Consider the following 16,078-nt stretch of genomic DNA (forward strand, 5'->3'; position numbering starts at 1 on the left):
CTCGGCGCAGCTCCGGCCCCCCCACCCCACATTTACCTCTCTACCAGACGCCCTCCCTCCTCTGGGTCTGCCCGGACCTGAGTTTCCTCCGGGCCCTCCCCAGGGTGAGATCCCGAGCGTGCGTGGAGTCGGGGATCCGGAACAGTCTGCGGGCGTCGTGGCGACCCCTGGCCGCCGTTCCCAGGAAGCCTCCTGAATCCACCTGGTCTTTGGCTCCCAGGTTGGCAAAAACTCCAGGGCGTCCTTTTCAGGGGTAAAAAACGCCGCACTCTTTAAACATTTCCGCTTACGCCTGGCCAGGAGAAAGCGCTCGCTAGATGTGTCTCAATCTGTGTTTATGTGTATTTGTACCATCATCTGGGGGAGCACGCTTCAATGTTCAAATCGCAGCCCTCATAAAAAACGGGCGGGCGCCTGGGCCCACAGTGCTGTCCTGGTTCTTGCCAACTCTCCCCTCCCCACCCTGGCTGCTCCTCCGCTCCCTAAAAGCCTTTCTGCCTTGGAGAGTCCTCGGTGGGTGGTACGCCAGGAGGGGAACTGTCACAGCTGAACGCCTCTGAAAGCTCCCCGCCCTGGTGGCTCATGCATTCACTCTGCAAAAGCTTATTCAACTGCTGTTTCGTGCCAGCCGATCGGGGCTTGCGCTCCCGCCTGCGCTGCGCCTGAATTTCACACATGCGTCCCGAGAGTAGGGATAACAGGAGATGCCCCCGCCCTGATAATGGCTCGGTAGTTATCCCTCAGGAGCTAGCGTTTTAACCTTGTCTCTTCTGCAACTCGCCGGTTAACGGTCCATGGCTCAGTGGTAGAAGTCTCCAGGGATTATAAAACACCCGATTAACAAATGGCCACCCCTAGGGAGCCCTTTGGGTGCACCGCAGATATCCCCTAATGCAATAAGGATTGGGACCCTCGGGACCTGGGGTCACTCAGCCGACAGCAATAACGCCTGTTGGAGTTCCTTCTGTCTCACCAGCTCCCCCCCTCACCCGACCCCCCAGGGCACGCCAGCCAGAAGCACTACTGGGAATGTTTCCCAGGCTGGCTGTATCAAAACTTGGTCGTCTCATTACAAAATAGTTGTGAAGCACAGAGACATCCTAGGACGCTGCTGTAAAATCTTGACTTGGTGCAAAGTTGATTCCCTTTCCCCAGAATTTTTTGGGGTGTGGGGGAGTGTGGTCGTCCGCAGGATAGGCAGGAATAGGAAGGAGAATGAGATAAAAGAAGTGTGAACATAGTCGTGTAAAACCTAGGGATAAAAACTGCAGGGGGAAAGCAGAACTTAAAATCAAAATGAACAACACTAGGATTTGCAAAGTAGCTTTTACTTTTGTAAGTTTTAAAAATATGTTGATAATCACACTTCTTTTGGCATTTTATAAAGAAAAGTATACAGAAGAAAAAATATTATAATCCCACAGTAAAGAGGTCCTTTAAACATTCAGCATTGCTTTAATACAGAAGTTATAGTACTCTCTGGAGCCAAAACGAAATCCTTAGACTGCAGGGCTGCCATCCCATGGTGTGGCTGGCACGGCAGCACAAAGCCCTGGAGAGGTGATGGGGCTGAAGTCCACCAGCTCTCCACCCACCAAGCCCTTTTCCATCAGGGGGAACGCCTTTTGAAATTATCTGTCCACAGGGGCCTTTTCTGGGTGTTCACATGAAGGTGCCTTACAGGCCAGCTGGATGGCTAAAGATACTCCTCTAGAGCAGCAAAAAAATAACAAATAAATAATTACATTAACAACAAAATGTGAAGCTTTGGCTTGACGACCAAGAAGAAATGAGTTTGGTCTCATCTCCCAGGGATCCTGCTTGCTGCACATTGCTGCCACCAGCACAATTCTGCGATTCTGCTGTGTAATTCCGAATGACTGGCAGCCTTCATGGGGCCTCGCAGGGAGCCCGCAGGTCAGGAGCAAGGGAATGGGCAGAGCTGGGGGAGTGGCGTGGCCCTGTGCCAGCTTCGCGTCCTGATTTGAACAGGTATGACTCCTTAAAAGAATTGTATGAAATCCAGTAACTCTTTTCTCTCCTTCTTTTCCCAAACTATGAAAATTGAAGTCGTAATATTAGAAATGGCTGAGTACAGTGATCCCTCCAATCATACTTAATTTACACAGAAGTTCACCAGGAAGTTTTCCTTTGTCTTGAAGGAGACGGAAATTTAGCTCTGTATAACCACATGGCGCAGAAATCCTGGCAGCAGATGAAAGGCACCGGTGTTCTAGAGTCCAGGACCAGTGCCCCATGCCAGGGCTCAGGCACCCCCCACATCAGAGCAGAGGGAACGTCGATGTAATCAAGTTTGTATGTTTCATTAAGCACTCAGACCAGACTGTGCCTCTTCATTTATTTTTTCCATCAGACTAGAGGCTGTGTGAGGGCAAGGACCGTGTCTTATTTTCTGTTGTAATCCCAGCATCTAATCTGGCACCTACTACGAAGGGCGTCCTTAAATATCTGCTGAAGAAATGGGTGGAATACATATTTCTAGCACATCGTCTAAAAGATCAGAAAACTTTGAGCACCCTGTGGAATTTTTCTTGAGAAAGTGCTTTTATAAGATAAATATTTCTTTCTGATTTCCTGAGGCAAATTGAACAATCCGGACACATCGCAGGGTTAAGAATACGTTTGAACATATCCTTTGGGTTCTGAACTCATCTATTGGCAGTTGAACTTGTCACTGAGAACAGAATATGAATATTTTGCTTATAGGCCTTTATTGGAATAAAAAGTAAAATTCTATAGTTTTTATTCTGACTATACCGGACAACTAGGGTTATTAGTGCTCAATTCTGCTACATTTTTACATACATAGAGCTTATAAAAATATTTTTCTTCCTAAAAGGACTTTAACAACAATAAATATACCTATGTTCGTGTCGTTCTTGATATATTCCTGTACATTATCCCAGCGACCTGGCAGGGCAGATTGAACGAATGTCACCAGCTAATACTTCACGGCCAAGGGCATGGCCTTTTTATATACTCTGTTAGTGGGAGTGACAGGGTGAGAGGCCCACTCGCCTGCTTCTAGGTTTGATATTCTAATTCTTATTTCGACGTTGGAATTGCTCGCTCTATAAGTGAGACTGTAAAATGTTTAACCGTGTCACAACCATTTACTGAAGTATCCTGCCCCATGCCAAGAAAGTTTCAAACATTCGTCAGCTTTACCAGCCATTTGCAAAAGTTATCATCAGAACAAGATTTTAACTCACGCTTAGCTTTGTTACAATCTCTCTTGCCCATCCGGCGGTGGCCACCACATTTGTGCAATGGCGAAAGTCCAGAAAAGGGGAGGCTGCCTTTCAGAAGCGGGCAGGTTTCCGATCACCTGTGGGGTTATGGGTGAGGGAGGGCAAGCCTGAAGAAAACAAGTGGTAGCCAAACTCCCCTCCCCACTCAAAAAAAGTCACTGCTCAAACACATGCCACCTTTCTGAAGAAAGGTCAACTACACCATCATTTGGGGTTACTTTATCCAGATCCTTCTCTTACTTTTCTCTTACGTGAGATTAGCCCTATTTTCTTTTTTTTTTTTTGAGGAAGGTTAGCCCTGAGCTAACTGCTGCCAATCCTCCTCTTTTTGCTGAGGAAGCCTGGCCCTGAGCTAACATCCATGACCATCTTCCTCTACTTTATACGTGGGACGCCTACCACAGCACGGCGTGCCAAGCGGTGCCATGTCTGCACCCGGAATCCGAACCGGTGAACCCCGGGCCGCCGAAGCAGAACGTGTGAACTTAACCACTGTGCCACCGGGCCGGCCCCAGCCCTATTTTTAAATGAGAGTTTTGTTTGGAGTGGAAGGAGAAGTTATTTCACAGTTTGGTTCTAGGCTGGGTGGGGGATCCGGGTATGGGTCTCTCTGGGAGTCCTTTACAATCAGAGACCGGAGTTCCAAGAGGTGAGGAGACAGGAGCTTAGAATGGTGAAAGGAAGCGTGGCTTCTAGCAAAATTTTACTGAGAGTCCCAAAATCATCTAGTTTATAAAGCTCAATAACTGTTTTACCCTGATTCAGGAGAATTAAGGATTCTTGAAGGACACAGGCAAAGATGTAGTGTCAGGATACTCTTTACAACACAGTTTATAACAGCAACAAGTTGGAATTAACCTAAATGTGTGTAATAGGGATTGGTTCAATAAACTTCAGTCATCCACACATGGAAAAATGTATACTGTCACCAAAAATTGTGACATGAAGTCTACGTTGATAGGAATGGGATCATAGGAGAAGTTGTCATTATTCTTTGCCCTGCACCCTTCCCTTCTCATGGCACACCCCATGTTTCCTTGGGGAATCACATCCTTTCATGCTCAGTCCCTGTGGCTTGTCCCCATCAGCAGTGGGGGTGGGCTTGTGAGACAGCCTGTTGAGGAGAGTGTCAATTTTCCCAGCCGTGGGGCTGGTTAGGGGCCAACCAAGCTCCAGGGGGCCAATGGGACAACGAGAGCCAAAGGGACTCAGTTCTCAGCCTGTGTTGGAACAACTGAGAAAGAGAAGACTTCTTTGCCCTGCGGCTGCCAGGGTATGCAGATGTGGTGCCAGGGGCCACAACAGGGAGAGTCTGCTGGAGAGTAAGACCAGCCTCCAGGAGGGAGGGGGATGGACAGCGGGATTCCTGAGGACTTCATTGGAGAGCTGACTTTTCAGTTACCCAATGGATAAATTCCCTGTGTGGCTAAGGCAGTTTGGGCTGGCTTTCTGTCATTTACAGTGGAAAGAGTCTTGACCAGTTCTGACATTCATGATATGGCAATGGGTGAAAAAGCAGGTTTCAAAACATAATATTCCACCTTAGTTTTTTTAAGTGTATCATATATTTATGTATATACACAAAAAATTCTCGAAAGAGACATCAAAATGTTTATAGCGTTAACCTGTAGGTGGAGGAATGACAGGCAATTTTTATTTTATTCTTAAGACAAGCATGAATTATTTGTGTAATGAAAAACCATTGTTATTTACAGAGATGAATTACTGGAAGAGAAGCAGACATCAGAGCTCTGGCATCGGTAGCTTCTGGTCTCAAGAGCTGCTGTGACACCGGATGTCCGAGAGATGCAGCCCTTGGCCATGCTGAACCACTTCGAACGTGCTCTTGCCTCGTCTTCTGTGGTCTCCCAGCCTCGTTCATTTTTCGTAATAATACTTAACATGGTAGGAGTTCATTCATTCTATAAAGATGTAGAGATGAATGAAGCAGGGTCTCAGCCCTCCTTTAGTGGGAACAGATACTCTACAATTTGGAATTCTCTGTAGAAGGATATGCTGTATCTCCTTTCCTCTCTGTTCTCTCCTGTGACCCCTGCCCCCCGAGGGACCCTGCAAAAAGACAGGTCTGCAGCTGCTGCTGCCAAACCTGTGCTGGTCCCAGGACCACCTGCTAGGTCTTGCACGCCAAACGTACACAGGGATCCCAAATGGACTCCAGTGGGGGACATTATAGTGGAAGGGTTGTGGGCCAAGCCATAGGATTATATAATTTTTCCTCCCTTTCATCTTTGTCATCTTCTAAGGGCCAGAGAAAGCCTCTCGTCATCTGCCCAGAAACTCGGGACAATGGCTCTTGCCTCTCACAACTCTTGCATGGCAAACGAACACAATTTCCTCCTTTCTAAGGACAAGTGGCCTCCTTGATCAGAGATCCTCCACACTGTGGGTTCTCAGATTGCTGGGTTATAGTCATCATCATTATTTTTTAAACAGATTTATTGAAGTATAACTTACATACCCTAAAATTTTCTCTGTTTTAAGTACATAATTCAGTGATGTTTAGTAAATTTACAGAGTTGTGCAACCATTACCACCATCCAGTTTGGGAACATTTCTATCACCCCATAAAGATCTCTCTTGTCCATTTGCATTCACTTCCTGTTCCTACGCTCAGCCCCAGGCAGCCACTAATCTGTCTCTATAGATTTGCTCTTTTCTGGACATTTCATATAAATAGAATCATATAATAGGTGTTTTTTGCACCTAGCTACTTTCACTTAATATTTTTGAGGTTCATCTAAGTTGTAAATGTATCAATACTTCATTCCTCTTGTATTATTGGACAGTAATCCATTGTATAGATATGTGACGTATTGTTTATCTATTCAGTTGATGGACATTTGAGTTGTTTCCACTTTTTGGCTATTGTGAATAATGCTGTTATGAATATTTATGCACATGTCTTTATGTGGACATATGTTTTTATTTTTCTTGAATTCCTAGGAACAGAATTGCTGGGTCTTACAGTAAATTTATGTTTAGCTTAAGAAACCGCCAAACTGTTTTCCAAAGTGGTTGGACCATTTTACATTCTCAATAGCAATGTACAAGGATTCCAATTTCTCTACATCCTCTCCAACACTCGTTGTATTGCTTATAGCCATTGCAGTGGATGTAAAGTGGCATTTCGTTGTGATTTTAAAGTGCATTTCCCTAATGAAGAGCCACCATTTTTATTTTCAATGGCTCCACAAGTCATGTAATCCTTCTTTTGTTGTCTTGAGATCAGGTCCTTTTATGGTGGAACCACATTTTAGGACCGTTAGTCCAGGTTCTGTCCCCTTTGTGGCACTGCTTGGTTTGAGAAAGTGAAGGAGCTTGCGTGAGAAATAAGGAAACCATGGCTTGTCATGGATCTGTCAGTGGAGCTGAAACTCAAGAAAGTAGAGCGCCTGTTTCCTTTGTGGGTACTATGGAAACTCAGCTCACAGAACACACACGAGCAGTGTTTTCCTTTGATCTTAGAACACCAGCGATATTGGTTAAGGGCTATGATTGAAATCCTGCAGGCACTCAACATTATTTCCCATACTGTTTTGGATGTAATACATCTAGAACCACCCACTGCAGTCTTTGCTGTGCTGTTCTGCTGATGCCTTTGTTGTTTCTTGAAGTTTGCCAGAAATCTTCGCACAAAATGAATCACTGTGTTCCTCACAGGGCTTGCCTCGGACTTATAAGCGTCTGAGGTTTCCTAACCACCCACAGTTGTACCACATTGTTTGAGACAAACTTTAGGAAATGTCTAGCCTTTTTTGGCCTCCCTTCTCATATTTTCATTTCCACTCAAGACACAGCTGCTTGTTGGGATTTCCCTCCAGTGCAGGAGGAGAGATGGGAGTAACCACGCTGATGCTAATCCTTCTCGCTCTCACCCTGAATCCTTTTTCCAGCCCACACTTTACACACAGTGCTGTCTTCATGTGAGCACATGTGAAAGATCCATACCACACCCATACTATTCACGTGAAAGCACCTCACAGGGAAAAAACGCATCATGCCACTTGGCCTTGAGATGCCTACACAAGGGTCTTTAGGAAAGGACGACTTCCCAGAATTTGTTATTTCCTTTTTGGCAAATAACATGCAACGCTGCACAGTAAAGCATGCCTGAAATGGTCCGCAGCTGTAACTGCTCACCTAACACCGAACTGGGTCCAATGAAGTGGATCTTTTTCACCAGCAAATCAAAGGCCCTCAGCTCGCTGATGGGTCTAAGCTGTTAGCATCGGAAAAGACTAAATGCCTTGGCTGCAACTACTTTGCCATATAAACATCCTGAAGATACTAATCATTCTGGAATTAGATTCTACTTACCAAGGAATTAGGTGGTTATTAAATGTCAGCGTATGAGAAGCCATAGTGTCAAATCACCCCCACACTCCCTCAGCCCTGTTAATCTTGGCTCTCCAAACATTGTTGAGAGACAGCAGTGGCTTTGTTAATGACGAGATTGTATTATTACATAGAAGAGGTTGTGCCACCTCAACCCTGCTTCCCAGAATGCGCGTCTTGACCTTCTTTAGCCTCAGATGTCTTTCACCTTTTCTGCTCAAATACACTCCTTCTGAGAGCCCTTACACCCACCAATGACGTCATCATTCACCTAGCAACCTCCTAGGCCAGAAACCCAGGATGATCCTTGGTCCTACCCCTCTCTCACACCCAACACTGGACTTTATTAACTAGACTTTATTTTCCAGTTTTAGGTTCACAGCAAAATTGAGCAGAAAGTACAGAGATTCCCCCAGCTCCTACATGTACACAGTCTCCCCACTATCAACATCCCCCACAAAGTGGTACATTAGTTATAATTGATAAACCTACATTGACATGTCGTTATCACCCAGAGTTCACAGTTTATATTAGGACCCACTCTTGGTGTTGTACATTCTATGGGTTTGGAAAAATTTATAATGACATCTGTCCACCAGTATAGGATCATACAAAGCCGTTCCAATGCCTTAAAAACCCTCTGCGCTCCACTTATTCTTCCCTCGCTCTCTCTCACCCCTGGCGACCACTGCTCTTTTATGTCTCCGTAGTTTCGCTTTTTCCAGAACGTCATGTAGTTGGAATCATATAGTATGCAGCGTTTTCAGATTGGCTTCTTTCACTTAATAATTTGCATTTAAGCTTCCTCCATGTCTTCTCATGGTTTGATACTCGTGTTTTTTTGGTTTGATAGCTCATTTCTTTTTTGTCGATAGCTCATTCCTTTTTTGCACTGAACACTACTCCACTGTCTGGCTGAACCACAGTTTATTTATCCACTCACCTACTGAAGGACATCTTAGCGGCTTCTAAGTGTTGGCAATCGTGAATGAAGCTGCTATAAACCTCCATGTGAGGATTTTTGTGTGGACATAACTCCTTTGGGTAAGTACCAAGGAGCACTACTGCCGGGTCACATGGTAAGAGTATGTTTAGTTTTGCAAGAAACTGCCAGCTGTCTGGCAACGTGGCTGTACCATCTTGCCTTCCCATCAGCAATGGACGAGAGTTCTTGTTGCTCCACATTCTTGCCAGCATTTGGTGTCGCCAGTGTTTTAGATTTTGGCCATTCCGGTAGGTGCGTAGTGGTATTTCATTGTTGTTTTAATTTGCATTTCCCTGATGACATATGAGTGGATTTTTACAGTGGGGATTGTAAGCACATGCCTAGGGCACAAGAGCAGCACAAAACCTCAAAATACTTGCTGAAAGGACTTAATTTTATTTTGGATATATCATGCAAAGCAAATAAATAATTATCATGGGGAAAGCTAACTCTGTTAGACTTCTATGCATTCAATTTACATTTGAGAGTTATTTTTATGCTGACTTAGTTATGGGGGAGTGCCAAAATCCTTTCAGTGCTTTGGGCCACTAACGGTCTTAACCAGCCCCTCAGCCCTCACATTCAGTCCAAAGTCCTGTCCAGGCCTCCACGACAACATCCCGTCCCCTCCTGAGCTATGAGTTATTTTCCTGGACAAGGAAGCCGACTTCCATGCTCCAGCTCAAGGGTCACTTGAATGCTCTGTGAAATGATCTCTGCTCGTGCCATTCCCTCCCTCTCCTGCACAAGCGGCTCGCTGTGGAGCCCCTGGGTCCTCCTTCATTCCTGGTGGCCCCTGCTCATCCCTCAAGACCCCCCTCCAATCCCACATCCTCAGGGTCTCACCTGACCCCCCTCCCCTCTCCCCACCCCATCACTGTTTAAACACCCTCCCACAGTGCTTACCTGATTGTGTGTGTGTGTTACAAACCTAGTTCTCCCACTGAACGGGGCGCATCTTGGGAGAAAAGCAGGGTCTCACTCATCGTGAATTCCTCGGCATCCAGCCCCCTGTTCTGCCAGCCCTTCTCATTTACCCCAGCCTTGAGACTCAGAATCAGTAGAAAGTCCTTCGGAATACTTTACAGACAGGAAACTTGGGGCAGACAGCATCCCAAAAGATGATAAAAGGAAATGAAGCAGCTTGGGGAGAAGTTGGCTAAAGAATTACCACATTGTTTCTACAACGTCTCCATGGCTACTTCTGCTGCAAACACACAGAAACGAGAAACATTCTCATTTCTTAAGGCCTCCTCCTCAGATCCCACCACCAGCTATGACTTTTACAGAACTAAATGGAACTTCATACAGAGCAGGAAAGGGAGTCACAGGATGACTTCCTAAATCATTATGCACTTTGATAAGTTTTCTACAAAATTTTGGCACTGGAACAATGAGCAAAGGACAAAGATAGTTAAGGATAAACTATGAAAGTGGTCCATAAATAGGTTAATGGTATTATATATTTTTCTTTATTGATACTAATTTTTAATAATAAAACAAGTGGCTGAAAGATATATAATTTCCCATTAGAAAACATGATTTTTTAAAAATTGTGGTAAAATATACATAACATAAAATTTACCATTTTAACCATTTAATACCTTTTTACCTAGTGATATTAATTATATTCACAATGTGATGCAACCATCACCACTATCCATCTTCATAACTTTTTATCTTCCTAAACTGAAACTCTGTACCTATTAAACAATAAAAACAATCAAACACTCAACTTCCCATTCCTCCCTCCTACCAGCCCCTGGCAACCACCGTTGTGCATTCTGTCTCTCTGAGTGTGACTACTCCAGGTACCTCACACGTGGAGTCATACAGTATTCATCTTTTTGTATCTAGCTTATTTCACTTAGCATAATGTCCTGAAGGTTCACCAATATTGTAGCATGTGTCAGAATTTCCTGCCTTTTTAGGGCTGAATAATATTCTGTTGTATGGATATACCACATTTTGCTTATCCACCAATCTGTCAATAGACGTTTGGGTTGATTTCACCTTTTGGCTATTGTGAATAATGCTACTATGAACATGGATGTACAAAAATCTGTTTGAGTCCCAGCTAGAAAACATGATTTTTTTTTTAAGGAAGATTAGCCCTGGGCTAACATGTGCTGCCAATCCTCCTCTTTTTTGCTGAGGAAGATTGGCCCTGAGCTAACATCTGTGCCCATCTTCCTCAACTTTATATGTGGGATGCCTGCCACAGCATAGCTTGCCAAGTGGTGCCATGTCCACATCCAGGATCCGAACCAGCGAACCTCAGATTGCCCAAGCAGAACGTGCATACTTAACCACTGCACCACTGGGCTGGCCCCAATTTTTTTTTTTTAAGGTATGCTTTTTCGTGAGGAATATTGGCCCTGAGCTAACATCTGTTGCCAATCTTCCTCTTTTTTTTTTCTCTCTTTCTCCCCAAAGCCCAAGCACATAGCTGTATATCCCAGTTGTAAGTCATTCTAGTTCTCCTATGTGGGACGCTGCCACAGCATGGCTTGATGATTGTTACGTAGCTCCACACCCAGGATCCGAACCAGTTAACCCTAGGCCACTGAAGTGGAGCCTGCAAACTTAACCACTCGGCCACGGGGCTGGCCCCCATGATGGTTAATAAAGGAAAATATCAAGTGAGAATGAAAGTGAGCCCTCTGATAAAGCGTCGTTGCCTCTGTGAAATCAGAAAACAGATTCTCTGTGAAGCACTGATTATAGCTGTTCTGATTACAACTAACCTATGCCAGCAATGTTTTTAAAAAGTTACAAAAACTATATTCTATGTGCTTGCCAAGGTACAGGATTACTCAGGAAGAAAATCCCATACAACAAATGCCAGTCAATGCAGGTAATCAAGTAACGCTAGCCAAAAAACAAACAAACAAAAAGTTCATCTGTGCAGACCCATAAACTCAACCCTTCTTCACTTAATTCCCCACTGCCAGCCTTCCCCAGCACTCAGTGTCTCCAGTCTCACTGCCAAGTTCTTTTCATCTTATCGTGTAATTTTTTCCCTTCTTCACTCACTCCTTCTGCCAAATGCACACCCTTTTCTTTTCCAGATTGCTGTTTTAATGGGAAAGATTTGCCGAGTTGTCTACAAGCGGTGCACGCCCCTTCCCATCATCCTTGTCTTGGATTGTAAATCCCAGGAGGGCAAGGACGGTACCAGTTTTACTTACTTTGAGTTGGGAAGTTTTCCTGCTCCTCCCAGCATGAGTGGGTGTGTGGGCGTGGCGAAGGGAGCCAGGGTGAGGGTCTCTGACCTGGGCCTGATCTCCATGGGTTTGTTGCTTCTACTCCATCAGAGAGTAAACATCTCTTCAGCGTAGTGAATTAGCTTGTCTGGCTATGGTGCAATCAGAAAGCAGATTTCCGGGTGTTTTTTTTTTTTTCCCCGCAACATATAGTGTTTTCAGTATTCTTGGCGCCTGACATTTTTGGCAACTCTCCCAGCTTAGTCACTTTCAGTGCTAAACAATAGCCTCTTTTCTAGGTAGTAAAGGGGCTAGTCCGGTTAAACATTAGAGCCCCAGAGTTCATTTACAAGTTCTCTCCTTTCCTGGCCCGGGTCAGCCTCAGACCAGAAGATCTGAGCTGGCGAGCGGGTGCATCTCTTTTCTCTTCATTCTTAGACCCCTCCTCCCTACTTGCAAGCAGTAATGGTTAGATTTCCTCCCTTCCAGTCCTCATGTCTTTATTTTTTTGAACCTAAAGTCCATGTTGTTTAGAAGTAGTAGTAGTAGGCATCCAGGTCTTCTTCCTACAGTATTTTTTTCCTGTGACTAAAATATTTTATTTGTGTAACTGAAGAAGTATGCAACTGGTGTTGGGAGCTTTAAGAATTTCTGCCATAATACAGGCCTTGCTGACACCCATCGTTTAAAGCGCATGATAATAATTCAAGTGCCAAAGAAGGAGTGTATTTGAACATTAGGAAGACAAAAATCATGACTACAGAAAAACTACACAACTTTAGTGTAGACAATGAAGACACTGAAATTTTTAAAGATTTTGTTTACCTTGGTTCAGTCATCAGTTTAGACAGAGACCACAGCCAAAAAGTCAAGAGAAGACTGAGACTCAGAAGGGCAGCAATGAAAGAATTAGGAAAGATCGTCAAGTGTAAGGAAGCGTCATTAGAGACCAAGGCCAAGATTATCCACACCCTCGAATTCCCAATTACTATGTACAGGTACAAAAGCTGGACAGTGAAGAAGGCTGACAGAAAATAAATGGACTCATCTGGAATATGGCAGTGGAGGAGAGCTCTGTGGATGCCCTGGGCTGCCAGAGAGAAGAATAAGTGGGTCCTAGGGCAAATTAAGGCTCAGCTATTGATGGAGGCAAAAATGATAAAACTGAAGCTGTCCTACTTTGGACACATCACGAGAGGGCAAGATTCTTTGGAAAAGGCAATAATGGCTGGGAGAAGTAGAAGGCAGCAGGAAAAGAGGAGGACCAAATATGAGTCTACAAGAGTTAAGCAGGGCTGTTGAGGGCTGGACATTGTGGACATCGCTCACTCATAGGATCACCAGGAGTCAGAGCTGACTTCATGGTACGTAACAAGACAACAAACTGTAGCTGGTATTGGTTTATAGAGTCTTATTTTTAGTTTAACATACAGTAGAATTGACTTGTGTGTGAATAAGTGTACCGATCGTGAATTTTGACACGTATACATTCACGTAACCACCATCACAATCAGGATACAGAATAGTTCCATCGTCCAAAAGTCTCCCTCATGCTGCCCTTTTATATTCACTCTCCCTCCACCCGTATCCGCAGCTAATCACAGACATGCTGCCAATCACTAGAGTTTTGTCCTTTGGAGAATGTCATAGAGATGGAGTCATACGTTTTTGAGACTAGCTTCTTTCACTCAATGTAATGGTTTCGAGATTCATGAAAGTTATTAGATGTATCAATAATTCCTTCCTTTATATTATTGAGTCATATTCCATTGTATGGATGAACCACAGTTTGTTTATCCATTCACTTGTCGAAGAACATTTGAGTCATTTCCAGTCTTGGGTGAATATGAATAGAGCTGCTGTGGATATTCATGTGCAGATTTTGAGTGAACGTGCATTTTAATTTCTCTAGGAATTTTATACCTAGGAGCGGGATTGTTTAACTTTATAAGAAACTGCCAGACTGTCTTCCAAAGTGGCTGCACCATTTTATGTCCCCACCAGCAGTGCTGAGAGTTCCAGTGGCTCGGCATCTTCACGAGGACTTCTCTTGGAAGTATTCTTTTGTTCTAGACACTCTAACAGGGGTTAAATTCCCTGACATCTTGAATTTTACGTCTAAGACAACACTGATGTGAAGGAACACATAAGGCTTATGGACAGCACATTGTGGTTTTAATTTGCATTTCCCTAACATCTAACGATGAACATCTTTTTAAATACTTATTTGCCATCTATCCAACCTCTTTAGTGAAGTGTCTGTTCAATGCTTTCGCCCATTTTTTAATTGAGTTTTCTTACTGTTGAAGTTGAGAGTTCTTTATATATTCTGGATAAAAGTCCAGATATGTGGTGTGTAAATATTTTCTCCCAGTAAGGGACTCATCTTCTCATTCTCCAACAACTGATTTCACTCTTTGAGTTAATTTGTTAATAAAGCCAGAGAATGAGGCTTTTTCTGCATATGGACATCCAATTGTTCTAACACCATTTGTTAAAAAGAAAATCCTGTTTCTATTGAATTGCTTTTCTACCATTGTCACAAATTCATTCGGCCATATTGCATGGGTCTATTTCTAGACTCTATCCTGCTCCATTGGTCTGTACGCCTGTCCGTGTGCCAGCATACACCGTTCTTATTACTGTCGTCTTAGTAAGCCATGAAGTAGGGTTGTGGGATTCCTCCAGCTTTATTCTTCTTTTTCAAAATTGTCTTGACTGTTCTAATTCTTTTGCCTTTCCATATAAATTTTAAAATTAGATTGTCTATATCTGCAAAATAATCCTGCTGGGATCTTGTTTGGAATTGCATGAAATCTGCAGATCATTTTGGGAAGAATTGACCCCTTTACTATTTTGAGTCTGCCAATCCATGACCACAATATGTTTCACCATTTATTTAGGCATTCTTTGATTTCTTTCATCACATTTTTAGTTTTCAGCATACAGATTCTGTATTTTCAGCACACAGATCCTGTTGTTTCTACCTTTAAAAGGAATAATTCTATTCATTTCCCATTTACGATGATATATCTTATAAATTTTTTATAGATATCCTTTATCAAGTGCTTTTCTTTTTTATCGTGAATGGATGTTGCATTTTATCAAACGCTTTTTTCTGCATCTATTGATATGATCATTTAGTTTATCTCATTTGTTCTCTAAATGTAGTAAATCAAATGTATAGATATGCAAATATTAAAGAATCTTTGAACTTCTGTGAATTCAACTTGCTCACAGCCTATAATCTTTTTTATACACAGGTTGATTCAGTTTGTTAATATTTTATAATTTTTCATCTATATTCACGAGTAAAATAGGACTCTAATTTCCCTTTTGTATACTGCTTTTATCTAATATTGGTATCAGAAGCATACTGGCCTGTTAGAAGCACTTGGAGAGCACTTCCTCTGGAAGAGGCTGTGTAAGAGTGGAATGCGCTGCTTCTTGGGAATTTGGGAGAAGACTTCCGCACAGTCTCTTGAACCGGGTGCTCTCTTGTGGGGAGATTTTTAATTACTCCTACATCTCCGTGATAGTTACGAGACTCCTTGGGCTTTCTGTTTCTTCTTGAGCCGTATGTGCTAAGCTACAGTTTCTAATGTTTCCTCTATCTAGTCATGTCCTCTTTTTCATTTATAACATTATTTGTTTGTACCTGTTCTTCCTTTTCTTTAAGCAATCTGCCAGAAGTTTTAAAGGACCAACTTTTGGCTTGATCAGCCTTCTTTTTTTTTTTTTTCTGCTTTTATCTCCCCAAAACCCCCCACCCCCCCCCCCCCCCCCCCCCGTACATAGTTGTATATCTTAGTTGCAGGTCCTTCTAGTTGTGGGATGTGGGACACCACCTCAACGTGGCCTGACGAGCGGTGCCATGTCCGCAGCGGAGCGCGCGAACTTAACCATGCCGCCACGGAGCCGGCCCCATTAATCAGCCTTCCTATAGTTTTGTTTTCTATCTGGCAATATATGATCTTTGGTTTATTATCTCCTTTTTTAGACTTTTTGGAGCTCTCTTGTTCTTTTTCTAACTTCTTAAGTTGGAAACAGCTCTTTGATTTTTTACCTTCTTCTTTTTAAAAGATATAAGGATTTAAGGCAATAAATATATAAATATTTATATAAATACATAATATAAATATAAAGGCTCCGAACATCCTGTTCATTCCACCCACAGCCTTGCTGGGCTAGATCCCCCTGGTTATGTTATGTAGTTCTTTTTATATCTTGCTGGATTCAGTCAGCTGGTATATTGAAGA

General features: G+C 43.3%; 2 long non-coding RNA genes across 2 annotated transcripts; one reads left to right on the forward strand and one right to left on the reverse strand.

Annotated features, from left to right (window-relative positions):
• The first annotated feature begins 73 nt into the window (after positions 1–73).
• Positions 74–2,344, forward strand: LOC138925444 (uncharacterized). Its single transcript, XR_011441624.1, has 3 exons — positions 74–253; positions 1,813–1,917; positions 2,071–2,344. It is a non-coding gene; the product is annotated as an uncharacterized lncRNA (long non-coding RNA).
• LOC138925445 (uncharacterized) lies at positions 1,316–12,000 on the reverse strand. The gene is made up of 3 exons (XR_011441625.1): positions 11,805–12,000; positions 3,234–3,349; positions 1,316–2,472 (listed from the first exon to the last, which is right to left on the reverse strand). It is a non-coding gene; the product is annotated as an uncharacterized lncRNA (long non-coding RNA).
• Between the last annotated feature and the right edge of the window lie 4,078 nt (positions 12,001–16,078).

This window comes from Equus caballus, chromosome 8 (assembly GCF_041296265.1).
Source record: "Equus caballus isolate H_3958 breed thoroughbred chromosome 8, TB-T2T, whole genome shotgun sequence".
NCBI lineage: Eukaryota > Metazoa > Chordata > Mammalia > Perissodactyla > Equidae > Equus > Equus caballus.